Here is a 26,679-nt window from a genome sequence, read left to right on the forward strand (position 1 = left end):
TTGTAGACGCTATAAGCTCGGGCCGTGGGGTACCTTGTAGGATGTCTTTATTAAAATAACTAAGACCTTATTCTTCAAAGTTTTAAATGTGTATTTGATGCATGATGCTAAATACTTACTAGTTCCTATTAAAGCTTACTAGTTCCTATTAAATATAATTAAATAATCATGGCCATCTTCTTTAAAATAACAAAAATGTATTCTAAATTCTTACACCCTTGCCTGATTCCACAGTTCCTACATCCCCCTACACTTCCATGACTTGTGAGATAAGAAAAGCAGACTTCTGTCTGCCTGGTCGATCATTTCTAGCCGCTACTTAGGTTCTTCCTCAAATCTTGTTGCCTAAATGACTTATATCACAATCATACTAATTTAAAATTGCGCTCTAACAGATCGATCCTTACACATTTTAATAAAAAACGTAAACTATATATGTCTGATGTTTTTTTTGATTGAGCAAACTCTAAAAGCCCACCTTTGGTTGTGCGCTTGTGCGCATGCTTGGGGCTTTGCTGTGTGTGTGTGTGTGTGTGTGTGTCTGTGTGTGTAGATTGTCCATCTTGCGTCCAAAGTTAAGGTTATATTTTATACTACTTTAAAATAACACATTTTTATTTGACTGTTTAACAAATACATCTAAAATTTTTATGCAATTAAACATTAACTTTAAAATTTACAAGTCTATTTTGCGTGGTTTTTCACAATAAGACTCATGAACGACTAAGTTAATATGTTTTGGGGCCTGTATACACATCGCGGTCCTATACTTTCACAGACTTAAAGTTAAACTCTAAAGCCCCTGACCATCGGTGTGTGTGTGTGTGTTTGTGCACATGAGCATGAATACACATTTACTGAAAAAACATATTTATTAAAATAACTAAGGCTTTATTCTGTCAAAAAAATTTAAATAATGCCAGCGGATAAACGGGTCGTTATAGTCAATCTGTAGTCTCCCTGCATCGTGGATGACTGCTGACACTGCTGAATTTGAACTATGTTTCATTAACTATCAAACAGTCTGCAGCACCGTTACCGTTGTCAACTTAGCATTGTACTCCAGCAAGCATCTCAGCTCAAGCTTGTAGATTATATAAGCTGGGGCCTTGGGCACCTTGTAGGATGTCTTTATTTAAAAAACTAAGACCTTATTCTTTAAAGTTTTTAATGTGTATTTGCAGCATGGTGCTAAATGCATCTTACTGGTTCCTATTAAATGCAATTAAATAATCATGTACACATTCTTTAAAATAACAAGACTATATCCTAAATTCTTACACTCTTGCCTGATTCCACAGTTCCTACATCCCCCCACCCTTCCATGACTTGTGAGATAAGGAAAGGACACTTCTGCCTGCCTGGTCGGTCATTTCCAGCCACTATTTAGGTTCTTCCTCAAATCTTGTTGACTAAATGACTTATATCACACTCATATTAATTTAAAATTTCGCTATAACAAAACAATCCTTATACATTTTAATAAAAAAACGTGAACAATATATGTTTGGTGTTTTTTTTTGACTGAGCAAACTCTTTTAGTGTTTTTGTGTGCGTGTCCGATACAACTGTAGTTTGTATACCTTTAAACATTAACAAAAAACAGTTAATGTCTTTTCTTTAAAATTTACAAGTCTATTTCTGTCTGTTTTTTCGTGATAAGTTAGTAAACGACTAAGTTAGGGTGCTTTGGGGTCTGTATACACATTGCAGTCCTATACTTTCACAGACCTAAAGTTAAACTCTAAAGCCCCTGACCACCGGTGTGTGTGTGTGTGTGTGTGTGTGTGTTTGTGCACATGAGCATGAGTATACATTTACTGAAAAACATATTCATTAAAATAACTAAGGCTTTATTCTGTCAAAAAAAATGTAAATAATGCCAGCTGATAAACGGGGTCGTTATAGTCAATCTGTAGTCTCCCTGCATCGTGGATGACTGCTGACACTGTTGAATTTGAACTATGTTTCATTAACTATCAAACAGGCTGCAGCTCCGTTACCGATGTCAACTTAGCATTGTACTTCAGCAAGCATCTCGGATCAAGCTTGTAGATTATATAAGTTAGGGCCGTGGGCACCTTGTAGGATGTCTTTATTAAAATAACTATGACCTTATTCTTTAAAGTTTTTAATGTGTATTTGCAACATGGTGCTAAATGCATCTTACTGGTCCCTATTAAAAGTAATTAAATAATCATGTACACCTTCTTTAAAATAACAAGACTATATCCTAAATTCTTGCCCCCCTTGCCTGATTCCACAGTTCCTACCCCCCACTTATGTGTCCCCCATCCCAGCCTTCCATGACTTGTGAGATAAGGAAAGCACACTTCTACCTGCCTGGTCGGTCATTTCAAGCCGCCATTTAGGTTCTGCCTTAAATCTTGTTGACTAAATGACTTATATCACACTCATATTAATTAAAAATTTCCCTATAACAAAACAATCCTTATACATTTTAATAAAAAACGTGAACAATATATGTTTGGTGTTTTTTTTTTTGACTGAGCAAACTCTTTTAGTGTTTTTGTGTGCGTGTCCGATACAACTGTAGTTTGTATACCTTTAAACATTAACAAAAAACAGTTAATGTCTTTTCTTTAGAATTTACAAGTCTATTTCTGTCTGTTTTTCGCGATAAGTTAGTAAACGACTAAGTTAGGGTGCTTTGGGGTTTGGTCACACATTGCGATCAGCAACCTAAAGTTAAACTCTAAAGCCCCCCCGACCTCCGGGGTGTGTGTGTGTTTGTGTGCATGCGCGTGAATAAACATTTACTGAAAAACGTATTTCTTAAAATAACTAAGACTTTATTCTTTCAAAGTTTTTAAAAATGTGTTTTGATGCATGTCACTAAATGCTGCTTAATAGTACCTAACCGGGGTTGCTCCCCCAGAGAGAGTTGCTAGTCCATATCATTTCTCACTTAAAACATGACAGGGCTTTTGGCGTTGGAAAATAACGCAGTTACTTAAAATAACACATTGACAAACACAACAAATGATTTTATCCCTTAAATTATTAAAATAACTAAGGTATTAGTCTAACAAAGTTTTTAAAATGTTTTTGAAGTACGTAGCTAAATACCGCTCACTAGTTCCTGCATCTATTAAATTAATAATGCGCTGGGTGTGTTTTATTGAAAATAAAACTAACAAAATACAACTAAATTATTTTATTAATTAAATCTTATTGGCTTAAAACTTTATACTAATTTGTCATACCCCCGTTTAAGTTACGGCACTTTACCCTGCTGATTAAGCAATTGAAGTTAGATCCTTCATCCAGCCCCACAGGCCCGCAGCGGGGCGCCCGGGGCTATGCTAGAGTCCCAGAGCTGTGGTGTTAGACATCGACTTTTATTTCCATTAGACATATATTATTTTATACTATTTACGAATAAAACAGATTAACAAATAGACGTAATGTGCATTCTGCCGGGGCGTGAATGCTGTCTGTCTGCTTGTCACACTCAGGACCAGCGGTTAAACGAGAAGTTACACGCACTCTGCAACAATTTGTCAATTTGTCAATTGACGCTTCCTTCTCATAGGCGTATCACTCACGGCTCCATAAGCTCTCGCGCTTACGACCCGTTTCCCACTGCCGCGGACATTAGCTGATCGACATGTCTAGACATGCAATACGCATAAATCCCCCCTAAAAACAGGATTGCTGTGTTTTTACGGTTATAAAATAGGACATTTTGTTAAAAATAAACCGTTAACAATACACAACTACTGCTTTTACCATTCAAAACTGCCCGACTCTCTTTCCTTTCTAGCTAGAAAAGCTCGACGCGTCCGATGACCCCTTAAAACGTATTTAAAATGTCGCATTGATAAATTCATATAATGTATTTTATTCTTTTAACGACTACTGATTCCAATTTGGTGCCATATACTTTTATCTTGTAGGCCGTAGGATAGCTCTCTTTCTGCCGGCTTATAGGCCGTGGTACGTCTGGGCTATTATGCTTAAATTCTTTATTAATTAATGTTGGCTATGTGCTTTATAACACGTTTTATACTTCCTTTACACACGTTTACTTATTGTATACACACTTTAAAGTTCCGAAAACGACTTGCCTCAGCTGTTTTCAATAAAAGACAGTGGTGTGTGTATATCGTGGCTGCACGCACAAGCGCGACAACGAGTTATTTTAACAAGGATCTCCAGCGTTATTCCCTGATTCTTGTTGTGGAGATGCTTAAGATGTTTTATTTTAAATAACACATTAGCCGAAAAGAGTTTCATTGCTTAAAAACGATGAGGTTAAAGAGGCTTATTTGAAATAAAAGATCAGCATGTGTTGTCATACATCTTTTCAAGTTCTGGTTATACCTTTTGATTAACCATACGTAGATAAATTTAGCTAATTGTAGCTAAGCAATCCGGGGGGGGGGGGTTAGAGATCGACTTTTATTTAAATTAGAAATAGATTATTTTACACTATTTACAAATAAGCATATAAAATATAGAATTGGTGTGCATTCTGCCAGAATGGCGGCATGCTTCTCACAATCCAGGCCAACGGCTCGCCTCACGACAACAATTTCACCTGGTAGCCATTTGACAGCAGCTTCACGCAACGAGCTGGCTCAATAAAGGAAATGCTGTGTGGATCTACGCGCGTGCGCCACACGAGAGTGAGAGCATGCATTCGTTTAAACAAGAATTAACCGCGTTATTTCCTGATTATTGCTATCGAAAATGCTCAGAGCGCTTTACTTTATTATTCACATTGACAGAAATGTGCTTCATTACTTAAAAACATTACGGTTATAGGGGTTTTATTTGCTAAAACAGGCGCTCCGCCGGCGTAGCCATTTTTAAAGGGGCGTCGGCGTGGGTGCGCATGCGCCAAACACCGGACTAGCGATAGTCCATTCCGACCCGCGTTGTTCAAACAGAGTAGTCGCATGTGGCGGGTCTCCGGGATCGTTTCGTCCTATTTTTTCTAAAAGTTTGCCGCTTACATGCTTTCTCAAACCTGGTAAATATAACTAAAGTCTTTCGTGTTGGTTAAATGTAATGAGTGATCGCTTCTTTTAAAACGACGGGCTGTATGTTTATTGGTTTGGTTGTGCTGCTATCGTTTGCGCTTGTTTAAATTTGTTCTTCTGCTGCTTCTTTCGGACCTGTTTGTTTAAATTCACACTGCTTTTATTTTTAAAATAACCCTAAAGTTTTCCTTCTTTTGGTGCTTTCTTCTTTTAAAACATTTGGGTGCTTTCTTTTAAAATACGCCGCGGCGCTTACTAACAACACGGGGCCGGACGGACGCCCCCGCTGAACGTGTATGCGCTAGCTTGCCATTATCCTGCTCTATGTTTTATTATACCTTAAAAACGTAATCAAAAAAGCACATTAATAAAATACATGTGATGTATTTTTATTCTATTAAAGTTTAATCTCCCAAACCCCCCTATCGGCAACACGTGGCATAAGCATGTATTGTTACCATATATGGACATAACGGCAATCTCCCAAAACCATATCGCCCCCTATCGGCAAAACGTGGCATAAGCATGTATTGATACCATATATGGGCATAAACTCTCGACCAATCAGAATCAAGGATAAGCCACTTCCTCTTATGACGTCAGAAGCGGAGAATTAAGCTCCGCCCAATGTACCACATAATATCTCTCTATAGTACAACATTTTTTATTTGCTTTTTTTTTTTTTTTACTTACTACTCATCGGCAGTTACAAGTTCAGTCTTTCAGGAGGACGTCTGTTTCTCACAGGACGGCTGCTGCGTTCCACAACCGGCGGTGGTGATGGTACTATGGGTTGTTCTACTACAGCAGGGGTCGGGAACCTTTTTGGCTGAGAGAGCCATGAACGCCATATATTTAAAAATGTAATTCCGTGAGAGCCATACAATATGTTTAAAACTAAATACAAGTAAAAGACCAACATTGTTAATGTACAATAAGTCTCTGAATTCTTTTTAATAACGCTGTTATGCTGTTGCTAACCAATGATGAATAAAGTACTTCTTACCATTAATGCGACTTATGGTGCTGAATGGTTCTGCTGGTGGCTTTGTAGTCTGGGTGATACGTCGTGAGGTTAAGCTTCATGCAGGCATTCAGACTTCCATCCGTTAAACGTGATCGTAGGTTGGTCTTAATGTTCTGTGATTGGCTCCAGCCACCTGCAACCATGAACATGAGCGGTAGGAAATGAATGGGTTGAAATACATGAGCATGTTTTATATTTTTAACGTTATTATTTTTTTTATTAGAGATTTGTCTGTGAGCCAGATGCAGCCATCAAAAGAGCCACATCTGGCTCGCGAGCCATAGGTTCCCGACCCCTGTACTACAGTCTTTGACACAGATTGTTCCCAATCACGGCCTGTAGTGAACTCATCAAAGTCCAGACCTGTTTCTGCACCAGAGTCCACTTGTCTCTGTGCAGGATTTACCTTGGTACTCAACATCTGGTTTACATGTTTTTTCACACACTTTCCATCTACTTCAACATTGTATGTCACAGGACCCAACACTTCGCGTATGACACCATTCAACCATTTCTCCCCTCCCCTGTAATTCTTTACCAAAACTTGTTGACCCACAGAGAAAGACCTAACACGAGGAAGGTGTGGTTCTGTCTCAGTTTGCATTCTATGAGAAAACTCTGGTCTGAGAAGTGACAACCTCGTTCGCACCAGTCTTCTCAGAAACAGCTCAGCGGGTGTCTTGCCTGTTGTAGTGTGGGGCGTGTTCCTGTATCCAAAAAGAAAATTTGCTACACAATGCTCAAGCGTCATGCCTCCAAGTGCTCTATTCTCTGCAAGCGATTTCTTAAGATTCTGTACTAATCTCTCAGCTAAACCATTACTTGCAGGATGGTATGCAGGCGATTTAATGTGTTTCACTCCATTTCTAGTAAGGAATGTCTCAAACTCTTGTGAAACGAACTGAGGTCCGTTATCTGTTATCACTTCTTTTGGTGAGCCATAAGCTGCAAACAAAGTTCTCAGCACATCTATTGTTTTAGCTGATGTAGTAGTGTGCATGGGAATAACCTCGGGCCATCTAGCATAAGCGTCCATCACTACTAAGAACATCTGCTTGTGGTCCTCAGCAAAATCAATGTGTATTCTCTCCCATGGACTTGAAGACCATTTCCAAGTATGTACTCGTGCAGTAGCTGGCATACTACGCTGTTGTTGGCAAATACTGCACTCACTCACCTCACGTTCAATGCTCTCGTCTAATGTAGGCCACCAGAAGAAACTTCTGGCTAGGGATTTCATCTTAACTATCCCCCAGTGGTGTTCATGTAGTTCGGAGAGTAATCTCCCTCTCAATTTCTCAGGAACTACCAATCGTAAGCCCCACAAGAGACAATCATCTTCCACAGTTAGCTCATATTTTCTCTGAAAATAAGGCTTCAATGCCTCATCCTGCACATGTTTTGGCCAGCCGGTCAAAACCAGTTGCTTAACTACCTTCAAAACAGGATCTTTATCTGTCTCTTTGGCAATTTCTCTCGCCGTAATAGGCAATTCTTCCAGATATGCAACTCTGTATACTGGATTAGACACTACATCCACGCTAGGCTTCACAGGTAACCTTGATAAGGCATCAGCATTGCCATGCTGCTCTGACCTCTTGTATTGAATCTCATAGGTGTACGCTGCTAAAATTAGAGCCCATCTTTGCATTCTTGCTGCGGCCAGTGTTGGCACACCAGTTTTTGGCCCCAAGATTTTCAACAATGGCTTATGGTCGGTCACTAACAGAAATTTCCTACCATAAAGGTATTCATGGAACTTCATAACCCCAAAAACCAGACCAAGAGCCTCTTTCTCAATCTGTGAATAATTCTGCTCTGTTTTTGTCAACATTCTCGAAGCAAATGCAATCGGTCTCTCACTTCCATCATTCATTTTATGACTAATCACCGCACCAGCTCCATAAGGAGAGGCATCACAGGCTAACATCAGCGGTAAGTCAGGGTCATAATGTACTAACAATTTGTCAGACTGAAGAGATTGTTTTGCCTTTTCAAATGCACTTTGACATTTCTCTGACCATTCCCAAACAACATCTTTGTGCAGCAGTGCTGTCATGGGCTGAATCAAGGTAGATAGATTGGAGATAAACTTCCCATAATAATTCAACAGTGCTAAGAATGACCTGAGTTCCGTCACATTTTTCGGAACTGCAGCTTTCTGGATAGCATCTGTCTTTTCTCCCATTGGGTGAATGCCCATAGCATCTATGACATGCCCCAAGTATGACACACTGCTCTTCATAAACTCACACTTCTCTCGTTTTACCCTGAGATTGGAAACTTCTAGCCTCCTAAGAACCTCTTCCAAGGTAGCTAGGTGTCTGTCTGTATCCTTTCCAGTCAGTAAGATATCATCTAAGTAGCAGATGACACCGTCCAGCCCTTGAAGTACTTGATCCATTATCTTTTGAAAAATTGCCGGAGCACTGGCAACACCATATGGTAGTCTATTGTAATGATATAAACCCTTGTGCGTGTTGATAGTGAGGTAACGCCTTGAGCCTTCCTCTAGCTGCACTTGCTGATAAGCTTGTGATAAGTCTAGTTTGGTAAATTGCTGACCTCCAGCTAATTTAGCAAATAGATCTTGAGTTCGGGGTAGTGGATACTGTTCCACATTCAACCAGGGATTTACAGTGACCTTGTAGTCCCCACATATACGTACACTGTCATCTTTTTTAGGTACACAGACTATGGGAGCTGCCCACTCGCTATAGTTAGTTGGTGAAATTACCCCTTCAGCTTCTAATCTTGCCAGCTCTCTCTCTACAGCTTCTCTAAGTGCATAAGGCACATTTCTAGGCTTACAGAACTTGGGCACAGCATTTTCAGTTACTTGCAACCTTGCTTCGATGCCCTTGAGCTTTCCTAACTCAGGTTTGAATACTGCTGCATGTCTAGCACACACCTCATCCACTGTTTCAGCAGTCACTCGGTTGACTCTTGACCAGTCTAGTTTTAACTGGCTAATCCAGTCTCGACCCAACAATGCAGGACCCTTTCCTTTCACTACTAGTAGTTCTAGCTTTTTTGTGACCTCTTTGCATTTCACCTTTGCTGTGAATTTGCCTATCAGTTGCAATGATTCTTGGCTGTAAGTTTTCAGCACACAGTTAGCGAGGCTAAGTTTAACTGACTTAAACCTGCGTTGGTACAGACTTTCAGATATCACTGACGCAGCTGCGCCAGTGTCAACCTCCATTTTTACTCTGGCACCATTTACACTGACATATGCATAATAAGGTTTCACCACATCTGTACTGGAGTCCACTGCAAAAAGATCAACCCCTCCTCTGTCAAAAAGCTGACCAGTGTCACTATTTGGAACATCAGCCATGCACCTGGATGGCTCACAACCTTCTTCCGGGTTGTCTCGGAGCTGCGGCTTTCTACAGCCACGATTAGTGTATAGCGGGTGATCATTACGGCGCTGGGGAGCGTTGCAACCAGGGTCTCTCTCGCGCTGGGGAGCGTTGCAACTGTGACCTGTCCGCTGTTTGAGAACGCTGGCACCGTGACATGTCTCATGCTTGAGAGCGTTGCAATTTCCCTTGTTCTCTGTGTGCGCGGCCCCTTTTTTTACTCCTGCCATGCGTGAGCGGCATGCTTTCGCGATGTGTCCTCTTTTGTTACACTGGTGACACTCCACGTCCTTGAATCTGCACTCATCTGGTCTGTGTCCCTTACCACTGCAACGATAGCAAGGCTTCCCGCTAGCTGCAGGCTTTCTTGTCGCCTCACGCTGTTTCGTTTTAACTTGCTTATCCACCACATTAGCCTTGTAGGTTTTCTGTGAGAACTGCTGCACACTGTCTTTCGTTACTTCAAATGCAAGCGCCATTTCAACTGAAAGCGGCAACGTTAAGTCTTTAATGTGAGCTGCGCTGAGCAAACGATCTATCAGTTCAGTGCTCTTAACCCCACACACGAACCTATCACGCAGTGCTTCGTCTAAAAATGTCCCAAACTTACATGTGGCAGCTAACTTTCTTAAATTAGCAATGTACTCACTTATGGTCTCGTTTTCCTTCTGACTTCTTCCGTGAAACTTGCATCTTTCGGCGATGAAATTGGTTTTCGGAACGTAATGCTGTTGTAGCAGTCCCACCAAATCCTCATAACTTTTTTCAGAAGGCTTAGCAGGCGCGCTCAAATCCATCAGCAAGCTATGCACCCTTTTCCCTACCACAGTAAGAAAAACCGCCTTGGTTCTCTCCTCTTTGGTATCCAGGCCATTCGCTGCAAAGTACTGCTCTAGCCTCTGACGATAATTATCAAAACTTTCTTCACTTTCCTCGAAGTGGAAATCTTCTGGCTTCCCAAATGCCATTTTCTGCTCGACGGTCCTTTCACTCACTGAACGTCTCTGTGGCTCGTCTGGATTTTCTGCTGCGTCAGAGTCGCTTGACATGCTAACACTGTGTCTTCCAGCTTAAAAAAAATCCCATCCTCGTCGCCAAAACTGTTGTGTATTAAGCACAACTATGTTCGGAATTAATTTTAAGCAGACAACTGGAAGGACACAAGACGCAGAATGGTAAAAAGAAATGTATATCTTCTATTTACGAACCAAACAAAACCCTACACGAGCCATCCACTCTCAGCTACAGGTGGGAAGAATTAGCGCCCCTCGTGGCACAGTATGAATGTACATATTGACCGGAACAACCGATAAAAGCCCACCACAGGGGGTTACCAAAATAGAAGTCTTCTTCTACATTAACCTCTCAAAATAAAGAAATCATTCCTCTCTGTGTTGGAACACCACACCAGGCACAGAGAAACTCTTAGGATTTAATAAAGAAATTTGCAGACTTGCACAGAGATGGAAAAATGATGACTGATGACGGAGACGAAGACAACAGACGAAAAGGACAGGGAGGAACAGGGGTTTAAATGCACAAAGGAGACAGTCAGATAGAACTCGGGACAACTGGAGACATTTAAGGATGCGGGGACTGAAAGAGGCAGGGAAAAAGTCTCATTGTGACGAGTAAAGTGTATCTTGCCTTGCTGGGCAGCTCCCTGGGTGCTCAGCACCCCCAAAGCTCTGAACCTAGAATCGCCCCTGCACTACAGTTTTGCAGTCTGTTCTGCCAAACAATGTATTAAAAAGTGTAGTGTTATACATGACACTGTAATTAATTCAAGAGATGTACAATCAAGTTATAATAGTGTGATTATCATAATCACACAAATATATGAATTCCTCCGATGCTGAATTAAACAACCCTTCATGCTGTCCCTTATGTGAATTAGTAAAAATTCCCACATCTTTTTCACCATAGTCAGCCATTCTCTCCATAGTCATATGCAATTCCAATTCCCCCTTTTATTTATTTTATGGCAGACAGACAGCAGTGTTTCCCCTATCATTATATTAGGGTGCCCCCCCGCAGAAGGTCAAGTTCATCTTATTTAATTACATTTTCTATATAGCGTCAGATCACAGCAGAAGTCATTTACTGTAAGGTTACCTTTACTATAGAAGAGCTCTATACATTGTCCTTTTAATAAACAGATTAAATAGCCTTTTGTTATTTATCTTATTTGCACAACAGCTTGTCATTTTTGTCTCTATACTAGAGGTGCCCAATACATCGATCGCGATCTACTGGTCGATCGCAAAGAGTGAGTAGATCGCATGACATAAAAAATAGAGGAAGGATGACGCGATCAACCGCGCCAGCTGCTGCGAAACTCCAGTAAGCAACCGAGTCGCCTCCAATTTATTTCTACTGAACTAAAGAGAGGGTATTTAAGGGTCTTATAATAGTAAACGACATTGATATAGTAAATGAGTTCAATGATAGTTTTGAACGGGTATTCACTGTTGAGGACCTTAGTAATTTACCAGTTATTACCTATCCAGCATTGTCTATAGCTAATATATATATGACTGAAGCAGATGTTTTGCAAAGCCTAGCTAAGCTCAAAATAAATAAATCACAGGGTACTGATGGCATCTTACCTATAGTGTTAAAAGAGATGAGGAATATTATTTGCCGACCCTTAACTTTACTGTTTCAAAAATCCTTATCTGAAGGTGTGGTACCTTCTGATTGGAAGCACGCCTTCATAACGCCTATTTTCAAAAAAGGGGATAGAAGTAATTTGTCTAACTATAGGCCAATCAGTCTAACTTGTATAACTGGTAAAGTTATGGAGGCTATAATCAAAGAGAAAATGGTAGATTACCTGGACTCCAATAACATTTTGCGGGATAGCCAGCATGGATTTAGGAGAGGTAGATCCTGTTTAACAAATCTGTTGGAGTTTTTTGAGGAAGCTACTCAGGAAGTTGATGATAAGAAGGCCTATGATGTCATCTACTTAGATTTCCAAAAGGCTTTTGATGTTGTCCCCCACAAGAGGCTCCTACTTAAACTCAAAGCGACAGGTATTTTAGGTACCGTAGCGACCTGGATTGATAACTGGTTAACAGATAGGAAACAGCGAGTAGTTATAAGAGGCACAATATCACAGTGGGCTTGCGTTCATAGTGGGGTACCACTATTGTTCCTAATTTACATAAATGATATGGATACCAATATATACAGTAAACTGGTGAAATTTGCAGATGACACCAAGGTGGGTGGTGTAGCAGATACTGAATTAGTGGCTCAGCAGCTACAGCGGGATCTTGATTTAATTAGTGACTGGGCCGATACCTGGCAGATGAAATTTAACGTCGATAAATGTAAGGTACTCCATCTAGGGAGCAGAAATATAAAGTACAGGTATTTCATGGGTGTCACTGAAATAAAGGTAGCTGATCATGAGAAAGACCTTGGTGTGTATGTTGATGCTTCCATGTCCCATTCTCGCCAGTGTGGGGAAGCAATAAAAAAGGCCAATAGGATGTTGGAGTATATCTCCAGGTGTGTGGAGTTTAAGTCAAGGGAGGTAATGCTAAGATTATACAATTCCTTGGTGAGACCTCACCTAGAATATTGTGTGCAGGTTTGGTCACCATATCTTAAAAAGGACATTGTGGCCTTAGAAAAGGTGCAGCGTAGGGCCACAAAAATGATTCCTGGTCTTAGAGGAATGTCATACGAGGAACGGTTACTTGAGCTAAATCTGTTCAGTCTCAAGCAAAGGAGACTGAGGGGGGACATGATCCAGGTATATAAGATTCTAACAGGTTTGGATGCTGTTCAACCAAATAGTTACTTCAGCATTAGTTTAAATACACGAACTCGTGGCCATAGGTGGAAATTAGCGGGAGAACATTTCAAGCTGGATTTAAGGAAGCACTTCTTTACACAGCGTGTAGTCAGAGTATGGAATAGCCTTCCTGATAATGTAGTGCAAGCTGAATCCTTGGGTTCCTTTAAATCAGAGCTAGATGAGATTTTAACGACTCTGAGCTATTAGTTCTGAGCTGAGAAAGAGAAAGGTGAAGGAACTAAAATCCCAGTTCAATGCAAAAATCCTTAATTTATGCCAAAGGGAAATTAATAACAATAATAAACAATATTAAATAATAACAATAATAATAACAACAATAAATAATAACGAATATCTATAAATCTATAAATAACAATATGTTTTGCATTTTTATAGTAGATCATTTTGACTTGGTCATTTATAAGTAGCTCGCAAGCTGAAAAAGTGTGGACACCCCTGCTCTACACTTTTGCGCATGGCGGAGTTCCGTCCCGATGCGCGCTCACAGTCACGTGCGCGCACACACAGGTGAGCACACTCCCACCAGCGGACAGAGAGCGCGCGTCAGAAAATATGTAGCGTCAGCCACCTGAAAAGCAGAGAAAAATATCTGCGTTTTTTAAAGGGTGATAAAGACGTTTCACAATGGAATTTTCTGCTTTAAACTATCACCATTTTATGCTATCAGCTATCGTTTTTAAAGCCTAACAGTTCATATATTTTCAGCTCGAGCCAAACATCCGCAATAGGCTGCCAGGAGACCATCTTGTAACTTGTATGCGGATCTCAATAAATAGGCCTGACGTTTCTGACTTCCCATATCAAGAGGCTCTAGAAATGTTCTCTTTTTTCCCCTTGTCCTGTCCGGCAGCTTTAGCAGAATCATGGTCTGAATGCACTGCTGTGCCAAACATGCTTGCTTTACCATGAGGGGCTCTATAAACTCTGTATAGGCCCCTCATGTTGATCTATTTCTTTTTATTTTAATTTTATTTATTTATTTCAGTTTTAACACATGTAAAAACATTGCAGTGGGTGAGCTGGCCGTAGTGGAGGGACATATTAGAAGGGAAAAAAAGAAGGAAAAGGAGAAAAAAAAAACAGGAAAAAGAAAAAAAAGGAGTGAAAGATTCAGAAAGGAATAAACAAAATTATAGCGTGCAGAAAGTAACACAACTATACAAGCATATAAAATCTTAGTGTGTGCTTGGATGGGTGCGTGTGTAGGTGGGGATTGTGATGGTGATAAGGGTTAATAGGAAACACCTGTGAGGGGAAAGGAGGAACAACATAAATTGTCAGCGAAGGAGTAAGAAGGGGGGCCCCATATGCTCGGTGGTGCTTGGAGTCCATGCTGCAGCTGCCAGATGTGGAAGCGCGTGCGCTGGGGGAAAATTACTGCATTGTTGGACATACGGCGAGTTATTGGGGTGCGCAGAGTTGGGAAGCTAATGACGCCGGTCAGCGATTGGTGGCAGCGGCGTGGATTCCAGGCGCCACAGGAAAGGTTTGTGGTTCCTTCTAGGAGTTGGATTATGGTTCCTGTTGTGGGTTTTGTTTTCGGGGGATTGGTCTGTCTTCCCCCAACTACTTAATTTAAATAATATTGTTTGATATGAATTGATGTTTTTCCTTGTGTATTTATGTGTTATTTAGGAGGAACCACATGTGATTTTGGTGTTCATGGCCCTTGTGTTGATGTGAGCTGACCAGGCCTTTTTATTGTCCACGTGTGAACTTTAGCCAGGTGTTTTAGCTGAGTGTGAAGTGTTTTTTAGAGATTGCTGTGCTGAGGTCATTGTGTGGGGGGTTGCTGTGTTGCCTGGGTGCTCTATTCACTTATTGGGTCAGGGACGCTGAATTGTGGAATCCTGGTAATAAAGGCTTATTGCTATACTTCTGTTGTGAGCCGTTTCTTATACCTGGTGCCCAGTATAGTCGAGTCACAAATCTGCATCATTGGGGAAATCCGACTGTTCCATCTATGGATCCTGTTGAATCTGCTGTTGGTAAGGTGTGTTTTTCTATACATGATTTTCAAGAAATAATTTAAAAAAATCAGGACATTCTTTACCCAAAACTACACCTCCGTTCCACATGTTTCATACTGGAATGGCATAGTGGATAATATACCTTGGAAAAAGGTGTGGACTTTACCTTCTAAGTTTTTATTAACAAATAACGTAGAAGTCACCTTTAAATTGACACATAAAGTTTATCCGTCCAAATATTTTCAATGTAGCTGTTCTTTCTGTGAATGTGACTGCAAAACTAATGTTCGTTTATTTTGGTCTTGCCCTTTTGTTGAAAAATTCTGCTCTGATATGCTTAACATGATACAAACAAATGTGTTTTATAATTTTCAGTTTTCTTGTAAAAATGTTTTTTTTTGCGGGTTTTTTGTGACTGGAAGAATACATGTCACGATCGCCGTCGGGCGAGCAGGGAGCGGAGAATCAGGAACTCCGGCTTAGGTAGAACAAACAGACCAGGCGAAACACGGAGCACGACGTCAATGACGGAACTGGGGATACGTACTCTGACTTGGACTTAAATACACAGGACTGAATAACACAACAAGAAACAACCTCACGTGGAACCCCGACGTTAACGAGGGGGGCGTGGCACGAGCGTGACAATGCAGATAAATTTAATACTATTAATTTTATATTCGTAAATGTAAATACAATAAATCCAACCTATTTTACCCTGTTCACAAATTAGACCTAATAAATTATATTAATCTAATCAGAAAGTCTAAAAATAAAAAAAAAACAATCAGAACGGTATCCTGAGTTGATCCCTTTTTTACCTGATGTATAGATATAGTGCTAAAATGTTCTGTCATATTTGGTATTGAGATGGTAATCTTTTACTTTGTAATAACTCTTTATGAATATCTGTTTTGTTTAATCTGTCTGTAAAATGTTATCTGTACTTGTTGAGCATTGGAAATAAAAAAAGTGTGATTCAATTGTTTAGTTTGACTTTTACTTTGCTGCACCAATTAATATATTTTGATGAAATTATAAAATTACAAAGTTTTGTCTTTGATGGTCCACCACCCCCAAATCGGTTTGATCCCTCCATTTCTAAATTTCTCAAATCGCCACTGTTAAGTGTTACTGCAGTACCGCTTTTTACATGCACGATCCTCCTGAATGTGCGTTATAATCGAATTACGGTTATTGTTACTAATTAAGTCACATAGATAATATCCCCCCAAAACCCTACGATGTGCCGCAGAGTCCGTGTCCATTTTTTTGCATGAAACGGAGCTGATCATTTCCTGCCTGTAAACGAAAGTGAAATTAAGTGTCGAGATTTTAAAGGCAGAGTCGAAAGTTTGTCAAGAAATACTTTATCAAGATTCTGGAATAATTTAAAGATATTCTATGTTTCAAGGTAAGACTATAATAAAATGCATATGTTTTACACAGCCTACATATATAGCGGGATTTAAAATAAAACAGCAGATTTGGCAAAAAGGGACAATGTCACGGTTTTTCGGTCTGGTGAGAACAGAATACTTAATCCTTGGCTTCTTATTTCAAATGTAATGAGAAATTTGAGTGTTCAATATAATTAAACATTAAATATACGTCCGTACAGCACAGTAGGTTACTGTACGTGTATCAGAAGAGTTTTCGAATTAACATCAATAATATTTAATTACTCACAGTACGCTCAGCCATGAGTTCGCCTAATATACTGTGCTGCGTAAACAATGTAATATTTTGAAGCTATATTAAGTTTTTCTTTTTTAAAGTGTTGGGGATTAATATGCTAGTGTTAAACATAAGGCTTAACATTTTATTAAATCAAAGGTTTTACCACGGATCTGTTCTGTGTTCTCCAATCTGAAATGTTCTGATTAATTGACTGGCTTTGCAGTCGTATTTAAACTGTTTAATGCAAATAGTACGCAAGTCTGATTTTAATAATCGGTAAAGATTAAGTCAAACGCAACCCACAGCGCAGCTGAATGACAGAAGGTGGTGTATGTGTGTATTACACACACACACACGGGGTTAATTGTGTTGTGTGTGTGTGTGTGTATAAGTGTGAGCTCTTTATTATCAGTCCCGAAAAGGGCGCAGCAGAGCCATCAAGCAGGAATGAATCACACATCGCGGACACCGAGCGGAGTAAATACGGAGGGGGAGGGGGAGGGGGCCACACATTGTACCGGAAAATGAGCACACGGTGTGATTTTAGAGACACAAACTTCACTTTTACACAGACGGCGGGTTTGCGCTTGTGGTAACGAAGCATTTTGAGCAACGTTTCTCCTTTTCCCCTGGGAGAAGCAAGGTAAGCGTCCCTTTCCCCAGAGAAAGACAAGACAAGACAGGTTTTCCAACTCTTTCCGTGAGAAGTTATTCGTGAAAAACAAGTTATATACGTGAACAATGAAAAACATGTTTGTGCAGTTCAACCATAGCACAATAATATTATAGGTGAATCAAGGACGACGTATTTGAATCTCCGGATGATTAGTCCATATACGATCAGAATCAATCCATACCTCAATCACCTCATATTCTACTCGTATGTCTACCGGGGGCGGGGGGCACTCTGCCAAGAGTAGTGGAGCCGAACAATCACAACAAATCATTAACAGTAATAAGTTAGAAAGAGATCTCTCAATGGAGGAGATTGATGATTTTATATCGTCCAAGGCGTCTTGGGATTTTTCAATACCATCGATACGAGCCAAAATTCGCTCCAGTACAGAATCGGCACCACCCGCACTAGAATGGGAGTCATCGTCTTCCTGACTAGCGAATACTCGTCGAACCAATTTTCATTTTTTTTTCTTATCAGTGTGAGAACGAGTTGAGGAAAAAAATGGAAAATCTCTGTAACTTCGACAAGGTTAAAGTATATTGTAATAGTGATTTGGGGGGTTAAATGGTGGAGAAATTAAATAGTTGGGAGCTGAGCAAGACTCTAAGCGGTCGTCCTGTACGAGATCACGTGACTTCTTGGCTTCTGATGAGTCACACCTGTTCTCAGGTAAATAGCCAGGTAGCATAGAAAAACTTACTGGACAGTAGCTCTCCAGGACCGTTTGATATGGTTTTCAAATTATGATAAAATTCATTTTTATAAAAACACTTTGTAATGTTACAAACATACACAACCTACTGGAAATAAAGCATTGAATTCTATTCCCGAACTTCATCATACTTTTAGGTCCCTTGGAAATCAGTCTTTGTCAGAATCAGAATCAGGAGTGCAGTTGCAGTGCTGTAGGTGTTTAGCAGTGTGACAGATCAGCTGTTTAGGAGGGAGATGGCGAGGGGAGAGAAGCTGTTCCTGTGTTGGGTGTCCTGGGCTGCAGGCTTCTATATCGTCTGCCAGAGGGCAGCAGGTCAGAAAGTCTGTGTCCAGGGTGTGTGGGATCTGTGATGATTTTCCTGCCATTTCCCTGGATCTTGAGAGAGACAGGTCCTGGATGGAGGGCAGGGGGGCACCGATGATCTTTTCTGCTGTCTGTACGGTCCGCTGCAGTCTCTTCCTGTCCTGTTTGGTGGCTGCTCCATACCAGACTGTGATGGAGGGCAGGGGGGCACCGATGATCTTTCTGCTGTCCGTATGGTCCACTGCAGTCTCTTCCTGTCCTGTTTGGTGGCTGCTCCATACCAGACTGTGATGGAGGAGCAGAGGACAGACTCAGTGACTGCAGTGTAGAACTGGATCAGCAGCTCCTGTGGAAGACTGTACTTCCTCAGTTGTCTCAGGAAGTACATCCTCTGCTGGGCCTTTTTGAGGATGGAGGAGATGTTGGTCTCCCACTTCAGGTCCTGGAAGATGGTGGTACCCAGGAACTTGAAGAACTCCACAGTAGACACCGGGCTGTCTGATATGGTGAGGGGGAGCAGTGATGACGGACGTCTCCTGAAGTCCACTGTCATCACTACAGTCTTGTGCGTGTTCAGCTCCAGGTTGTGCTGACTGCACCAGAGTACCAGCCGCTCCACTTCCTGCCAGTATGCAGACTCATCACCATCCTGAATGAATCCAGTGATGGTGTCGTCTGCAAACTTCAGGAGTTTTACAGCTGAGTTCCTGGAGGTGCAGTCATTGGTGTAGAGGGAGAAGCGCAGTGGGGAGAGGACACATCCTTCAGGGGCACCGATACTGAGGGACCGTGTTTCAGAAGTGACCCCCCCAGCCTCACTTGCTGCTTCCTGTCTGTCAGGAAGCTGGTGATCCACTGGCAGGTAGCTGGTGACACGTTGAGCTGGGAGAGTTTGGAGGAGAGGAGATTAGGCACAGTGGTGTCAAAAGCCGAACTAAAGTCCACAAACAGGATCCTTGCATAAGTTCCTGGACCGTTGAGATTTTGCAGGATATAATGCAGCCCCATATTCACTGCATCACCCACCGACCTGTCCTGTAATGTCCTTCAGATAGGCTAAAACCAGTCGTTCAGAGGATCTCATGACCACAGACATCAAGGCGACAGGTCTGTAGTCATTCAGTCCTGTGATGGAGGGTTTCTTGGGGACCAGGATAATGGTGGAGCGTTTGAAGCTGGAGGGAACTTCACACAGCTCCAGGGATCTATTGAAGATGCGGGTGAAGATGGGAGCCAGCTGATCAGCACAGGTTCTGAGGCAGGAGGGGGAGACACCGTCTGGTCCGGGGGCTTCTTGGATTTCTGTTTCTGGAACAGCCGGCTCACATCCGCTTTGTGTATTCTGAGTTCCGGGGGGAGGGTAGGGGGGTGATTGGTGTGATGGAGGTCGTGGTTTTTGTACTGTACTGTGTAGATGTACTTTGTTTAAGTACATCTGCCCTCCCCTGGTCTGCTGGAATATCACTGCTGTATACAGGCACCCACTGCAGTCACCGATCTGCCTGTCGATCACCCGCTCCATCCTTCCCTCACTCGTGAACAAGATCTTGAGATACTTAAACTCCTCCACTTGGGGAAAGACCCCCTCCCTGATCCGGAGAGAGCACTCCACCCTTTTCCGGCTGAGGACCATGGTCTCGGATTTGGAGGTGCTGATTCTCATCTCAGCCGCTTCACACTCGGCTGCGAACTGCCCCAGTGAGACCCAAAGGTCACGGTCCGCTGAAGCCAACAGAACCACATCATCTGCAAAAAGCAGAGACCTAATCCTGAGGTCACCAAACCGGACACCCTCAACACCCTGGCTGTGCCTAGAAATTCCATCCATAAAAGTCTAGTGACCCGCGTCCAGGGGAAGGAGAACGTGAATCCATGTTTTTACTCATCATAAGAGGTCTAATGAGCCGCAGTTCGTCTGGTTCCTCACCCAGGACCTGTTTGCCTTGGGTGACCCTACCAGGGGCATAAAGCCCCGGGCAGCTTAGCTCCTGGGATCACTGGAACACGCAAACCCCTCCACCACCATAAGGTGTCGGCTCCAGGAGATGATGTTTATACATATATTTATAAAAGAATGTGGCATTGAAATTTTGCACTAAACCTCATTACTATGTGTAATTATACACATGGAATATAATACAATGGAATCTCTGAGTCCATTTCATCAGTTTCATGTAAAAATGCTGAGTACTCGATATTGTGTATTTATCTATGTATCTACTTACCCTTCATGTTCACAGAGGCCCCAGCAGGAATCATCTGGTCTGGATCAGCATAGAAATGGATGGATCTCCTCCTGAAATGCACCCCCCTGTGGGGTGTAAGAGAAAGAGCCCTGAGAGGTAACAGTGTTACAGCCCACTAGCATGCATGTCTCTCTGGGTCTATAGTTAGGCCATGACATAAAAGTAAACTGGGCTCCTAGCTAGGGCTGGTCAGTGGGCAGCACTTTAATATGTGTAGCTTAATAAAAAGACCTCGCCATCTTCTATCTTCACCGTCTTCTTCCACAATCAGCCAGTTCTTTGATACTAGAGGCGAGCAACAGACCATCCCTCCTATACAAAATGGCCACATAACAAAACCAAACAAACAAACAAAAACAAATATAAACATAAAAAGGAACATCAGTCAAATCTAGTTGTGGAGGTTTTTAACCGTCATACTAAAAGTTTCATATAATATCTAAATTTTAGATGAGACAATTTCCTTAACAGCCGACTGTAAATAAGTCTGTTTACATCAAGATCTTCACAGCATATCAAAGTACATGAAGGCAGAGCAGAAGGCTAAACAGCAGTGTGATGCCGTCCCCATTGTATGAATTATATTTATACCATGAGGGTTTGTTTCCTCTCGCTGCCCACAGTGTCCTGATGAAGAGAGCAGACTCCCCTGTACCCAGCTGTGTTTCCCTGAAGAGTGACGCATCAATGGATAAACCAATTCTCTTCAGAGAGGGACCTTTTCCTACAGATCAAAGGTAAACGTGCATTTAAACAAACACTGTTAATGACATTCAGACTCTCAGTCAAATGGCACAGAGACACATACAAGCTATGAGGAAATAACATATTTATAATGAATGCACCAATTTTTACCTTTAACAGATTCCATCACCTTGAGAATTTAAACAAAAGTTTTGTCTGTATTCTATATAAATAACATCTGAGGTAAATGGATGAGGATTACTGTAAAACCTGACTTTATGTTAGCTGGAATTGGAAGCTATTTAATCGCAAAGTAGATTTTAAATTTCAGTCCTCAGCACAGAGCTGGAAAAAACTGGTTTGCCTGTTTCCCCCCTGCATGTCCATTAAAGAATAACTCAACAATAGATTGTCGTCTCGTGAGACGGATGTTTCTGTTTTGATAATTTCATTCTCATGAATTCATTAGATCATACTCAGACGAAGGCTTCAGTTTAACATGTTTAATCGAACTGTGTGGCTTAAACAATAAACTACTATCATCAGACAAAAACGAGAAAGACTATTGGTTTCTTTGCCAAAGGTGACGTTTAAATACTTGCCGATTCAGATCATAATGAATGTGACACTGTAGTGGTTCTCATCCCCCGAGTATAAAATAAGATGATTTGTTGATCCCAGGGTTAAATTCTCTTGCGTTCAGCAGCAAAGTGCACAGATACAAACATACAATGTAAAAGAAAGACAACGTGCAAAGACAGTATATATAGTGCAAGTAAGTAAACATTTTTAGTAATAAACAAAATTTCTATAGGTAAACAAGTTTAAGTACACAATACACAAAAAATAAAATCCTAAAGATCGAATATTGTTCAAGAAATAAATATTTTAATAAATGGATGTTAATGGATTTTATTTATATAACAACATAATAAATTGATAAACAAGAGGAGGCCATTCGGCCCATTTGATTAAAAACAGAGAGCAGCTTTTACCACATTAAAAATGGGACGTTAAGGCTGACTGTGGGGGCTGCACATCGACAACAGGCATTGTGGTGTCTAACGGCAGCAGGCAGGAAAGATCCCCAGTAGCGCTTCTTAGCTCACGGTGGGGGAATGAGCCGGTGGCTGAAGGTGCTCCAAGATAGCTCCCCCTGGAGCCTCGGCTGGGTTATGGACCGGGCCAGTGGGGCCAGTGCCCTGGGGCCTCAGGACATTAGAAGCTGTGAGTGGCAACATTTATAGCGCAAGCCATGAAATGCGCCCCCCTGTGGGGTGTAAGAGAAAGAGCACTGAGAGGTAACAGTGTTACAGCCCACTAGCATGCATGTCTCTCTGGGTCTATAGTCAGGCCATAACATAAAAGTAAACTGGGCTCCTAGCTAGGGCTGGTCAGTGAGCAGCACTTTAATATGTGTAGCTTAATAAAAAGACCTCGCCATCTTCTGTCTTCACCGTCTTCTTCCACAATCAGCCAGTTCTTTTATACTAGAGGCGAGCAACAGACCATCCCTCCTATACAAAATGGCCACATAACAAAACTAAACAAACAAACAAAAACAAATATAAACATAAAAAGGAACATCAGTCAAATCTAGTTGTGGAGGTTTTTAACCGTCATACTGAAAGTTTCATATAATATCTAAATTTTAGATGAGACAATTTCCTTAACAGCCGACTGTAAATAAGTCTGTTTACATCAAGATCTTCACAGCATATCAAAGTACATGAAGGCAGAGCAGAAGGCTAAACAGCAGTGTGATGCCGTCCCCATTGTATGAATTATATTTATACCATGAGGGTTTGTTTCCTCTCGCTGCCCACAGTGTCCTGATGAAGAGAGCAGACTCCCCTGTACCCAGCTGTGTTTCCCTGAAGAGTGACGCATCAATGGATAAACCAATTCTCTTCAGAGAGGGACCTTTTCCTACAGATCAAAGGTAAATGTGCATTTAAACAAACACTGTTAATGACATTCAGACTCTCAGTCAAATGGCACAGAGACACATACAAGCTATGAGGAAATAACATATTTATAATGAATGCACCATTTTTTACCTTTAACAGATTCCATCACCTTGAGAATTTAAACAAAAGTTTTGTCTGTATTCTATATAAATAACATCTGAGGTAAATGGATGAGGATTACTGTAAAACCTGACTTTCTGTTAGCTGGAATTGGAAGTTATTTAATCGCAAAGTAGATTTTAAATTTCAGTCCTCAGCACAGAGCTGGAAAAAACTGGTTTGCCTGTTTCCCCCCTGCATGTCCATTAAAGAAAGACTCGACAATAGATTGTTGTCTCGTGAGACGGATGTTTCTGTTTTGATAATTTCATTCTCATGAATTCATTAGATCATACTCAGACGAAGGCTTCAGTTTAACATGTTTAATCGAACTGTGTGGCTTAAACAATAAACTACTATCATCAGACAAAAACGAAAAAGACTATTGGTTTCTTTGCCAAAGGTGACGTTTAAATACTTGCCGATTCAGATCATAATGAATGTGACACTGTAGTGGTTCTCATCCCCTGAGTATAAAATAAGATGATTTGTTGATCCCAGGGTTAAATTCTCTTGCGTTCAGCAGCAAAGTGCACAGATACAAACATACAATGTAAAAGAAAGCCAACGTGCAAAGACAGTAGATATAGTGCAAGTAAGTAAACATTTTTAGTAATAAACAAAATTTCTATAGGTAAACAAGTTTAAGTACACAATACACAAAAAATAAAATCCTAAAGATCGAATATTGTTCAAGAAATAAATATTTTAATAAATGGATGTTAATGGATTTTATTTATATAACAACATAATAAATTAAAAAACAAGAGGAGGCCATTCGGCCAATTTGATTAAAAACAGAGAGCAGCTTTTACCACATTAAAAATGGGACGTTAAGGCTGACTGTGGGGGCTGCACATCGACAGCAGGCATTGTGGTGTCTAACGGCAGCAGGCAGGAAAGATCCCCAGTAGCGCTTCTTAGCTCACGGTGGGGAAATGAGCCGGTGGCTGAAGGTGCTCCAAGATAGCGCCCCCTGGAGCCTCGGCTGGGTTATGGACCGGGCCAGTGGGGCCAGTGCCCTGGGGCCTCAGGACATTAGAAGCTGTGAGTGGCAACATTTATAGCGCAAGCCATGAAATGCGCCCCCCCTGTGGGGTGTAAGAGAAAGAGCCCTGAGAGGTAATAGTGTTACAGCCCACTAGCATGCATGTCTCTCTGGGTCTATAGTCAGGCCAGAACATAAAAGTAAACTGGGCTCCTAGCTAGGGCTGGTCAGTGGGCAGCACTTTAATATGTGTAGCTTAATAAAAAGACCTCGCCATCTTCTGTCTTCACCGTCTTCTTCCACAATCAGCCAGTTCTTTTATACTAGAGGCGAGTAACAGACCATCCCTCCTATCCAAAATGGCCACATAACAAAACTAAACAAACAAACAAAAACATATATAAACAGGTAAAAAGGAACATCAGTCAAGTCTAGTTGTGGAGGTTTTTAACGGTCATACTAAAAGTTTCATATAATATCTAAATTTTAGATGAGACAATTTCCTTAAAAGCTGACTGTAAATAAGTCTGTTTATGAGCTTCACAGCATATCAAAGTACATGAAGGCAGAGCAGAAGGCTTAAACAGCAGTGTGATGTCGTCCCCATTGTATGAATTATATTTATACCATGAGGGTTAACATTTTATGTTATTTATATAGTATACAGGGGGCGGCATGGTGGTGCAGTGGTTAGCACTGTTGCCTCACACCTCTGGGACCCGGGTTCAAGTCTCCGCCTTGGTCACACGTGTGTGGAGTTTGCATGTTCTCCCCATGTCGTCGTGGGGTTTCCTCCGGGTACTCCGGTTTCCCCCCACAGTCCAAAAACATGCTGAGGCTAATTGGAGTCGATAAATTGCCCATAGGTGTGTTTGTGTGAGTGAATGGTGTGTGAGTATGCCCTGTGATGGGCTGGCCCCCCATCCTGGGTTGTTCCCTGCCTCGTGCCCATTGCTTCCGGGATAGGCTCCGGACCCCCCGCGACCCAATAGGATAAGCGGTTTGGAAAATGGATGGATATATAGTATACAGACAAAACTAAAGATAGCGCCCCCTGGAGCCTTCCCTGGGTTATGGACCAGGCCAGTGGGGCAAATTAACCATGAAGGCCCCAGCAGATTGAGCTCATGCTGACCCCCTGGGGCCCTTTCCACATACAACGAACATTAACTCCCAAGGCCCTCAGGCCTCCTGGCACGTACATTGGAAGCTGGCCCCCTGCGGCACTTGGTACAGGCCGGCCGCCTGGAGTAGTTGGTACACTGGAGTAGTTGGTGAACTTTGGTTCACTTTAACTTGTTCCCATGCTCTGCATGATTGTGCTTCTATTTGATCTGTAATTATGACAATAAAAGAATAATGAAACATTGGAAACGTAACACTCTCAGGCTGTCTGCCCTGCATGCGCAGCTGGGCCAGTTATGCAGCTGCAGATAAGAGGTCAGGTGTGTTCCTCTGCCAGACTCTGCCCAACCAGGCCCTGTCAGCTCTCAGGCTGTCTGCCCTGCATGCGCAGCTGGGCCAGTTATGCGGCTGCAGATAAGAGGTCAGGTGTGTTCCTCTACCAGACTCTGCCCCCCCAGGCCCTGTCAGCTCTCAGGCTGTCTGCCCTGCATGCGCAGCTGGGCCAGTTATGCGGCTGCAGATGAGAGGTCAGGTGTGTTCCTCAGTCAGACTCTGCCCCCCCAGGCCCTGTCAGCTCTCAGGCTGTCTGCCCTGCATGCGCAACTGGGCCAGTTACGCGGTTGCAGATAAGAGGTCAGGTGTGTTCCTCTGCCAGACTCTGCCCCCCCAGGCCCTGTCAGCTCTCAGGCTGTCTGCCCTGCATGCGCAGCTGGGCCAGTTATGCGGCTGCAGATAAGAGGTCAGGTGTGTTCCTCTGCCAGACTCTGCCCAACCAGGCCCTGTCAGCTCTCAGGCTGTCTGCCCTGCATGCGCAGCTGGGCCAGTTATGCGGCTGCAGATAAGAGGTCAGGTGTGTTCCTCTACCAGACTCTGCCCCCCCAGGCCCTGTCAGCTCTCAGGCTGTCTGCCCTGCATGCGCAGCTGGGCCAGTTATGCGGCTGCAGATGAGAGGTCAGGTGTGTTCCTCAGTCAGACTCTGCCCCCCCA

The 26,679-nt window shown here is 42.0% G+C and overlaps 1 long non-coding RNA gene across 1 annotated transcript; it reads left to right on the forward strand.

The window, feature by feature from the left end:
- The first annotated feature begins 20,109 nt into the window (after positions 1-20,109).
- LOC125722528 (uncharacterized) lies at positions 20,110-25,080 on the forward strand. The gene is made up of 5 exons (XR_007386439.1): positions 20,110-20,609; positions 20,821-20,922; positions 21,450-21,563; positions 23,339-23,452; positions 23,580-25,080. It is a non-coding gene; the product is annotated as an uncharacterized LOC125722528 (long non-coding RNA).
- Positions 25,081-26,679: the final 1,599 nt, after the last annotated feature.

This window comes from Brienomyrus brachyistius, unplaced genomic scaffold (genome assembly GCF_023856365.1).
Source record: "Brienomyrus brachyistius isolate T26 unplaced genomic scaffold, BBRACH_0.4 scaffold39, whole genome shotgun sequence".
In the NCBI taxonomy this organism is placed as follows: domain Eukaryota; kingdom Metazoa; phylum Chordata; class Actinopteri; order Osteoglossiformes; family Mormyridae; genus Brienomyrus; species Brienomyrus brachyistius.